Below are 10,304 nucleotides of genomic sequence, written 5' to 3' on the forward strand. Positions count from 1 at the left end.
GATGAAATGGTAGCTACAGAATTTAAAAGCTGATCTTAGGATTTCAGTGTTTGATTTTAAAAGTGACAATTTGAGGGGCACCTGGGTGGCTCAGTTGGTTAAGAGTCTTACTTTGGCTCAGAACATGATCTTACCATTGGTGGGTTCAAGCCCTGCATCGGCCTCTGTGCTGAGGCTCAGAGCCTGGAGACTGCTTCAGATTCTGTCTGTCTCTCTCTCTACCTCTCCCCTGCTTGCACTCTGACTTTCTCTCTGTCTCTCTGTCTGTCTGTCTCTCTCTCTCTCTCTCAAAAATAAACATTAAAAATTTTTTTTAATAAAAAAATAAAAGTGACAATTTGAAGAGCATAAAACAAACAAACAAAAAGCTTGACAACACTCAACCCTCTCATTATGAATGTAAGACCATGGAGAAGAAGAAACACTGGTAGACTCTTAGAGTGATTGCTTAAGAACTTCTGTAACTTAGAGCACAGATCTCCAGATTTAACTCTGTTGGAAACTTAACAGAGGAAAAAAAAAGCCATGGTTCTTTAAAGTTGTCTTCCATCTTATGGCAAGACTGTGTTCATTATTATTATTACAGCATACCTTTCTAGTGCTTTTAAAATGAATTATTTTGTAAGGAAGTGTCACACGTGAAATGAAAGACTTTCCTACTCCTGACTAAGAAGCTTCAAATTACTCACTCAGGTCTCAGTTTTTCCATCAGCATATTGGACAACATGATTGCCAAGGGCTCTCTAGTTCATATTCTAAGATTCTTATCAAGTTATTTTTAGGGAATATTTTAGTTGTTCCTGTATTGTAGGATTTGATCAACTTTTCAATGTCATTTGTATTTTAGAGCATGGATTTAAAGACTGGTACTCCAAACCTGTGTTATTTTTTTACTGTAGCTTTATTAGGCCTAAAAGAACATAGTGGTATTCATAATTGGAACATGATATAGATAGTTTTTCCCTAAATTTTACATTATCCACCCATCGTGGCATCTAACAATATGGGGAGAATCTCTCTGAGCCTCTGACACACTTTGTTGGTTTATATTATGCTCGATTAAGTTAGCTATATTTGTGTTAGGATGAGTTCTAGGAATCTCAAATTTCAATATTTCACAAATTTATCTTTTGCTTCTTATATTACACTGTCAGAACTGAAGCTTAAAAATTAATGTTAATATTCCCTAATCCCTTAAGTTGTCTATTATTTCTACTAGGAGCAAACCAGTTGTTGCTATAGTATTGAAATGCCAGTCTCTTTGACAGGCATTTTGTGGATCCTTTCAGGGTACTAAGTTTCTATGATTTGAGGTGCCTCATTAGTGCAGTAGGTAGCATGTCAGTCTGATAAGTTTCTATGATTTGGCTGGAGGTTTGCATAAATTTTTCCTTGGGAGCCCTGGACTTAGGAACAGGAAGCACGTAGTAGTTTTATAACAGACTCATGAGGTATAGGGAGAATGGGACTGGATCTTTAGTTATGCCATGGCAAATGTTTTGTTGACAGTTCACATTTAACTATTTATTCAGGTACTTTTTAAATGCCTAATAAATTATCTTGAAACATTTAAGTCTGTGTGGTTAACAGGCCAACTTAATTTTAAGTACTATAAGTATAATATCTAGATTCAGGCATTCATAAAAATATTCTTTAAATTTCTCATTATACAGGGGCGCCTGGGTGGCTTAGTCGGTTAAGCGTCCGACTTTCGCTTAGGTCATGATCTCGCAGTTCGTGGGTTCGAGCCCCGCGTCGGGCTCTGTGCTGACTGCCAGCTCAGACCCTGGAGCCTTTTTCAGTCTGTGACTCCCTCTCTCTCTGACCCTCCCCTGCTCACGCTGTCTCTTTCTCTCTCCTAGAAATAAATTAAAAAAAAAAATTAAATTTCTCATTATACAGAATTTTTGTTTTTTCTGTAGTAACTTTGGGAGCAGGAAAATATCTACCCTACCTGATATATAGTAAGCAGTTGCTAAAGGGCCTTTGAACAAATGCATCCATTGAAAGTATTCAAATTATAGATTAGAAATTATGAGGGACTTCTCTACACATATTTCCTATTTAAGATGTAACTCATGGGGGAACCTGGATGGCTCAGTTGATAGAGCGTACAACTAGTGATCTTGAGGTTGTGAGGTTGAGCCCCACATTGGGTGAAGAAATCACTTAGAAAGAAAATCTTTTAAAAAAAGTTATAACTCATGGTCTGTACGTTTGAAATGATTTCAAAATATAAAGTTAAAAAAACTCATACAAAAGAGTCTCTTGGTAAAGTATTAAGGGTATTATTACTAGCCATCTTTGAGAAGGAATAGTCTTGCACCTAGACAACAAATCTGGAAGATTTATATTTGGCACAAGTTGAAGATATGCTTGTTTTTATGGGGCAGAATCCAGAAGAAGTCTAGGATTCTTATTTTACAGAGCTGTTTATTTAATTGAAGTATAGTTGACACACAATGTGACATTAGTTTCAAGTATATAGCATAGTGATTTGACAACTCTGTATGTTGTGCTATGTTTACCACAAGTGTAGCAGCCATCTGTCACCATAAAACTCTATTACAGTTCCATTGACTGTATTCTTTATGGTGTACCTTTCATCCCATGACTTACTCATTCCATAACTGGAAACCTGTACCTCCCACTCCCCTTCACCCATTTTGCCCATCCCTCCCACCCCCATTGCAAAGCTGTTTAAAACACTTGAATAGAGATATTCATTGGTTAAAGTAAAAGCATATAGAATAATAATTAAATTTCTTGGTAAATAGTCCTTGAGTTTTCTTAAACCTAGAAGGAGCGCAAGATTCTATTTAGCTCTAGCTTAGCAATCCATCTTTTCATTTTATAATTTAGAAATCTTAGGTCCAGAGAGATTGTATCCTGCCCACAATCATACAAGAGAAGGTTACTACTAGAATCTGAGGCACACTTACCCTGCTATGCTTAGCCTAGCTCTCCTTCCATTCTGTCCCCCTATGTTTCATTATCATAAAATAATGCTAGTCTGTTCTCAAGCTATACCTAGTTAATTTTACTAGTAATCACTTGACATTTGTTTTGAAAATATTATTAAAAATGGATTCTGCAGTTAGGAAATCATTGCATGAGCATTAGGCTTTACTTAATTTCCTTATGTGGATAGTGCAGCACCTGTGATAGTGCACAGTTGTGAACCAGGACGTTTATATTTTCCATTTATTTGTTTCCTTGTTTGGTTTTGCATTGTCACTTTTTTTAAATGTTTATTTATTTTTGAGAGAGAGAGAGAGTGAAAAGAGGGAGAGACAAAGAGGAAGGGGAACAGAGGATCCAAAGTGGACAGAGGATCCAATAGCAGCAAGCCTGACTGTGGGGCCAAACTCAGAAACTACAAGATCATGACCTGAATTGAAGTCGGATGCGTGGATACTTGACCACCTGAGCCACCCAGGCACCCCTACGTTGTTGTTTGTAATAAAATTTTTTCACAGTATAAGTAGCAGAATAAATGTTAAATTAAAAAGTATATTAATATCAGAACATTTATAGTTTTACAATAAAGAGTAGGAAAGTGACACAAAAGACTAAGTTTGTAGCTAATGACGTGTAAGATCTTGGGCAAGTCATGTAACCTCTGTGGGACTGTTTCTACTACTTACTTCATTAGAATCCTTCAAGAGTTCTGTTCAGGACAGATGTGTCTGCTCTTAATATTTGTTAACTAAAGTATAGCACACACAATTCAAAGTGCACAAATCACAATGATAATGAATTGTAAAATGAACACACTTGTATAACCACTATTGATGTATTTTGAAAAACCTTTCTTAATTATTATGAAAGCTTTCCTTTAAAAAAACAAAATACTGGATTTGAGGCTATAGGTAATCTCATGTCTTTTAACAACACTTTCTAGAGTGAAACTATTAGAAACAGTGGTAAGACTATAGGTAATCTCGTGTCTTTTAACAACACTTTCTAGAGTGAAATTATTAGAAACAGTGGTAGAAAGAAGGAATTTGGCCAGTCACAAAAAATTTACTTTGAATAGGTTTATTGGGCTTATAAAATTTAGTCTTTTCTTCTGATGTTTCTTTTCTTCCTCTCTGCCCTTTTCTGTCTAGGTCCTGGATGGAATGGAGAGGGGTCCTACTGAACATCTATTATCTTTTCTGAGAGTGGTCAGAGAGTTCTTAAACAGGTCTGTTGTTTATATATAGAATACAAATGCAATGTTGGTTTATTAAAAAAAAACACTTGGTTTCAGCATAAGAAAAGGATTGAATTAGAAATAGAGTTTACTTTTTTTAAAAGAAGGCATTTGATCTCCATGTCCATGGGAAATTTTAGTTTGGTAAGCTGCACTTGACATGTGAATTGGACCCAAAGCAACTGAATTAAATGAGATCTGCTTATTAGAAAAACAACTTTTTAATAGAAAAGCAAGTAACTCTTGTCTTTTTCAGTTATGTTGAAAATATGTAATATGGCAGAATTCTTTATTGATTTCATGGAAGGTACTAAAAAAGGTAAAATGGTGAATGTCTCAGTTGTCTATGATTCTGGAGGGGAATGGAGGCATGAATAAATCCGAGAAGGAAAATATTTATTTGGTTCTCTTTCTCATGTTTTCAGAATTCATAATATTGAAAAGAAAAAAGGTACCTTGCAAATCTCTGATTCAGTGGAAGGCAGGTGTATAGAGTTTTGGTTTGTTCCTCTTTTCCTATTCATCTGCATCTCTCTAACTATGAATGAACTTTATCATTATTTAGACAGATAAAAACCCTAGCTTAGTGATTTCCCAAACTTGCCTTCACACTGAAATCACCTATGGAACGTGGCAAACTATTGATGACTGTGTCTTCCTTCCTTCCCTGCTCTCCACTCCATTGTGATTTAATTGGCATGGGCATCTGGCCTGGGTTTTGGAATTTTTAAAAGATCCTCAGGTGATTCTAAACCGTGACAAGTTTGGGAACCACGGCTCTAGCCAGTTAAAGCAGATCTGGCCACTATTGTAACTTGTGACCTTTGTATTTTTGCATAAATGTTAGGATAAATATACAAATAAAAATAAATATTTTGACTTAGGAATCTAGTTCTTTAAACCTAGGTTCTTGCTAGAATATAAGCCGCATAAAAGCAGTTAGCATGTCTGTATTTTCTTCATCATCGTATCTTTAGCATTTAGAACAACGTCTGGCATATATTGCATGCCTAAATATTTGTTGAATGAGTGAATGAACTTGTCAGTTTCCAGTGAGCTGAGAGTATGCTTGTACCTAATACACCGGTGGTCTGAGATAGAGAGGGGGATGGTTGTGAAGAGCCCAGCCTCTAGAATTGGACTGCCTAGACTCAGACTGCTCTGTCACTTATTCGCTGTATGACCTTAAGCAAGCTACTTCTCTGTGTCTAAGTTTCCTCATTTTTTAAACGGGGGTAATCCAATCTATTTCATGGGATTGTTGGGGGGGACTAATTGAATTGATAATGCAAAGTGCTTAGAACAATGCCTGGTATATAATAGTGTTTTGTAAGTTTTAGCTGCTGTGAAATTCAGAAAACTCTAGATTTTCTGCAGTTTGGTAACTTATCTGTAGAATACTGTTTGAGAGCTAAGGTAGAATAATGGCATCAGCTACATTAGATGTAGTTAAATAAGGCTTGACAAAGAAGGGGATTTTTTTTCTTTGTGGTCAACTTAATGAAGTAAATTTGCATACAATCACCTGCATCCATTTTACTTATTAATTTTTTACCAACATCCATTTTAAGTTTTTAAAAATGTTTATGAGAGGGAGACAGAGAGACAGAGAGTGAGCAAGGGAGGGGCAGAGAAAGAGGCAGACACAGAATCTGAAGCAGGCTCCAGGCTCTGAGCTGGCCACACAGAGCCCAGCATGGGGCTCAGGCTCACAAACCACAAGATCGTGACCTGAGCTGAAGCTGGACGCTTAACCAACTGAGCCACCCAGGTGTCCATACCTACATCCATTTTAAAGTGAAACATGTTTCGATGAATTTGGACAGATGTATTTATTAAGACTATTTATTATGAAACAACCACTACTAACCAAGATACAGAAAATTTCCATTTTCCTAAAAAGTTTCCTTATACTCTTTTCCAGTCTGTCCCTCCCAGCACCCCCACCAATATACTGCTTTGCATTTTCTAGAATTTTATAGACATGCATTCATACATTGTTCTCTTTTTTGTCTAGTTTCTTTCCCTCAGCATGGTTTAAAAAAATTTTTTTAATGTTTTATTTATTTCTGAGAGAGAGAGAGAGACAGCATGAGCAGGGGAGGGTCAGAGAGAGAGGGAGGTACAGAATCCGAAACAGGCTCCAGGCTCTGAGCTAGCTGTCAGCACAGAGCCCGACGAGGGGCTCGAACATACGAACCGTGAGATCATGACCTGAGCCGAAGTCGGATGCTCAACCGACTGAGCCACCCAGGCGCCCCAGTTTTTTGTTTTTTGTTTTTAAATATTTATTTATTGAGAGGGGAGAGCAAGCCGGGGAGGGGCAGAGACAGAGGGAGAGAGAAATCCCAAGCAGGCTCAGCACTTTTAAGTGCAGAACCTGATACAGGACTTGAACTCAAACTGTGAGATCATGATCTGAGACAAAACTGAGTTGGATGCTTAACCGCTTAACTGATTGAGCCACCCAGGCCCTCCGCCCTCATCATAGTTTCAATATTTATCTATGTTGTTGCATTTATCAGTAATTTGTTCCTTTTTGATGCTGATTAGTGTCTTGTATGGATATACCATGTTTGTTTATCCATTCACTTGTGATGGATATTTGGGTTAGTTCCACTTTTGATGACTGTGAATAAAGCTGCTATAAGCATTTTTAAATTTAATTTTTATTTTTTTTATAGAGATAAGAGTGTGACCAGGGAGAAGCACAGAGGGAGAGAGAGAGAGAGAGAGACAGAAAGAGAGAGAGAAAATCTTAAGCAGGCTCCACATTCAGCAAGGAACCCAACACGGAGCTCTATCCCATGACCCTAGAGTCATGACCTGAGCCAAAATCAAGAGTTGGAGGCTCAACTCACTGAGCACCCAGGCACCTTGCTATAAGCATTTTTGCAAAAGTCTTTGTGTAGACATATTTTCATTTATTGTTGGGTAAATCCCTTGCAATGCGATTGCTGGGTTGTATGGCATATCTAACTTTTTAAGAAACTGCCAAAAAGTTTTAAAGGAGGTGAATAGTCAGCAGGATTTCCAGGGAGAGTCCATTAGTTATCTGTTGTTGCATAATAAATTACCACAAACTTAGCAGCTTGAAACAACACTGTGGCACAGTTTCCATGAGTCAAGAATCTGGGTACAGCTTAGGTGAGTCCTCTGTGTCAGGGTCTCTCAGAAGCAGCAGTCAAGGTGTCAGCCAGGGCTGGAGTCTCATCTCAATGCTTGACTGAAGAAGGAACTGCTTCTAAGTTCACTTGGTTGTTGATGGAATTCACTTCTTCAAGGGATGTTAAATTAAGGGCCTTGATTTCTTTTTTCTTTTCTTCTTTTTTTCCTGTGTTCTCAGACATGTATGTATGTACGTATTTATTTATTTTCAGGAATGGAATTTAGTGATTCATCACTTACATATAACACTCAGTGCTCATCCCAGCAAATGAGTTTGTTAGTTTGTTCTTTTTATTTAAGAGTCTCTTATGGTTTGTCTCTGTTTTTATATATTTTTGTTCCCCTTCCCTTATTTTCATCTGTTTTGTATCTTAAATTCCACATGAGTCAAGTAATATATTTATCTTTCTCTGACTGACTTATTTCACTTAGCATAATACATTCTAGTTCCATCCACATTGTTGCAAATGGCAAGATTCCATTCTTTTAAATCACCAAGTAATAATCCATTATGTATATATACCACATCGTCTTTATCCATTCATCCATCAATGGACGTTTGGGCTCTTTCCATACTTTGGCCATTGTCAATAGTGCTGCTATAAACAGTAGGGTGCATGTGCCTCTTCAAATCAGCACTCCTATATCCTTTGGATAAATACCTAGTAGTGCAATTGCTGGGTCGTAGGGTAGTTCTATTTTTAATTTTTTGAGGAAGCTCCATATTGCTTTCCAAAGTGGCTGCACCAGTTTGCGTTCCCACCAGCCGTGTAAGAGGGTGCCTCTTTCTCCACATCCTTGCCAACATCTGTTGTTGCCTGAGTTGTTACTGTTAGCCATTCTGATAGATGTGGGGTGGTATCTCATTGTGGTTTTGATTTGTATTTCCCTGATGATGAGGGATGTTGAGCATTTTTTCATGTGTCTGTTAGCTATCTGGATGTCGTGGAAAAGTGTCTATTCATGGCTTTTGCCCATTTCTTCACTGGATTATTTGGTTTTTTGGGTGTTGACTTTCGTAAGTTCTTTCTAGATTTTGGATACAAACACTTTATCTGATATGCCATTTGCAAATTCTTTTCCCATTTTGCTGGTTGCCTTTTAGTTTTGCCGACTGTTTCCTTCGCTGTGCAGAAGGTTTTTATCTTGATGAGGTCCCAATAGTTTATTTTTGCTTTTGGTTCCCTGGCCACTGGAGACGTCAAGTAAAGTTGCTGTGGCGGAGGTAAAAGAGGTTGTTGCCTGTTTTCTCTTCTAAGATTTTGATGGCTTCCTGACTTATATTTAGGTCTTTCATCCATTTTGAGTTTATTTTTGTATATGGTGTAAAGTGGTCCAGATTCATTCTTCTGCATGTCACTGTCTAGTTTTCCCAACACCATTTGCTGAAGAGACTGTCTTTTTTCCATTAGATATTCTTTCCTGCTCTGTCAAAGATTAGTTGGCCATACATTTGTGGGTCCATTTCTGGATTCTCTATTCTGTTCCATTGATCTATGTTTATGTTTCTGTGCCAGTACCGTACTACCTTGATGATTACAGCTTTGTAATACAGCTTGAAGTCCGGAATTGTGATGCCTCAAGCTTTGGTTTTCTCTTTTGGGATTGCTTTGGCTAGTTAGGGTCTTTTCTGGTTCCATACAAATTTTAGGATTGTTTTGTTCTAGCTCTGTAAAGAATGCTGGTGTTATTTTGATAGTATTGCACTGAATGTGTAGATTGCTTTGGGTAGTATTGACATTTCAACAATATTTGTTCTTCCAATCTATGAACATGGAATGTTTTTCCATTTTTAAGTGTCTTCAATTTCTTTCATAAGCTTTCTGTAGTTTTCAGTGTATAGATTTTTCACCTCTTTGGTTAGGTTTATTCCTAGGTATTTTATGGTTTTTGGTGCAATTACAAATGGGATTGATTACTTGATTTCTCTTTCTTTTTTTTTTTTTTAATATTTTTATTTATTTCTAGGAGAGAGAGAGAGAGACAGCGTGAACAGGGGAGGGTCAGAGAGAGAGGGAGTCACAGACCGAAACAGGCTCCAGGCTCTGAGCTGGCAGTCAGCACAGAGCCCGACGCGGGGCTCGAACCCACGAACCGCGAGATCATGACCTAAGCGAAAGTCGGACGCTTAACCGACTAAGCCACCCAGGCGCCCCCTTGATTTCTCTTTCTGCTGCTTCATTATTGGTGTATAGAAATGCAACCGATTTCTGTATATTGATTAATCCTGCGACTTTGCTGAATTCATGTATCAGTCCTAGCAGTTTTTTTGGTGGAGTCTTTTGGGTTTTCCACACAGTATATTAGCATGTTGTCTGCAAAGAGTGAAAGTTTGACTTCCTCCTTGCTGATTTGGATCCCTTTTCTTTGTCTGATTGCTGAGACTAGGACTTCCAACAGTATGTTGAATAACAGTGGTGAGAGTGGACATCCTTGTTGTGTTCCTGAGCTTAGGGGGAAAGCTCTCAGTTTTTCCCCATTGAGGATGATGTTAGCGATGGGTCTTTCATATATGGCCTTTATGATCTTGAGGTTATGATCCTTCCATATGGGCCTTGGTTTCTCACTGGCTGTTAGCTGGAGGCTGCGCTCAGTTCCTTGCCATGTGGCTTCTCCAAGGTAGCACATTGAGAGGGCAATAAATAGAGTCTTCTCGGGAAATAGAAGTCACCATCTTTTTTAAGCTAACCATGAAAGTGGCATTCCATCACCAACAGCTGTTGGTTAGAAGTCATTAGGCTAGCCCACTCATGGGGAGGAGATTACATAAGGATGTGAATACTGGAGGCTGGAATAATTGGTGGCCATCTTAGAAGTACATCTCTCACAAAAGGCATGGCTTACTGGCAGGCTGGGTCTAGACAGGATCAGGGGAAAAAGTAGCTTGTGAAATATTCTTTATCTTTCCTATATCAAACTGTATCTGTTTCTTCCTTCT

At 38.0% G+C, this 10,304-nt stretch overlaps 1 protein-coding gene across 2 annotated transcripts in view; it reads left to right on the forward strand.

Moving 5' to 3' along the window:
• The window catches only part of NCOA6 (nuclear receptor coactivator 6), a 114,688-nt gene that overhangs the window by 16,398 nt on the left and 87,986 nt on the right, over nt 1–10,304 (forward strand). The window contains exon 2 of one of the 2 annotated variants that reach the window (XM_039248688.1): nt 4,113–4,189. The exons of the other annotated variant lie outside the window; for it this stretch is intronic. The gene's annotated coding sequence lies outside the window, so the exon portion shown is untranslated. The remainder of the gene's footprint in view (nt 1–4,112; nt 4,190–10,304) is intronic. 2 annotated transcript variants of the gene reach the window in all.

This window comes from Hyaena hyaena, unplaced genomic scaffold (genome assembly GCF_003009895.1).
Source record: "Hyaena hyaena isolate Hyena2069 unplaced genomic scaffold, ASM300989v1 scaffold_315, whole genome shotgun sequence".
Lineage (NCBI taxonomy): Eukaryota > Metazoa > Chordata > Mammalia > Carnivora > Hyaenidae > Hyaena > Hyaena hyaena.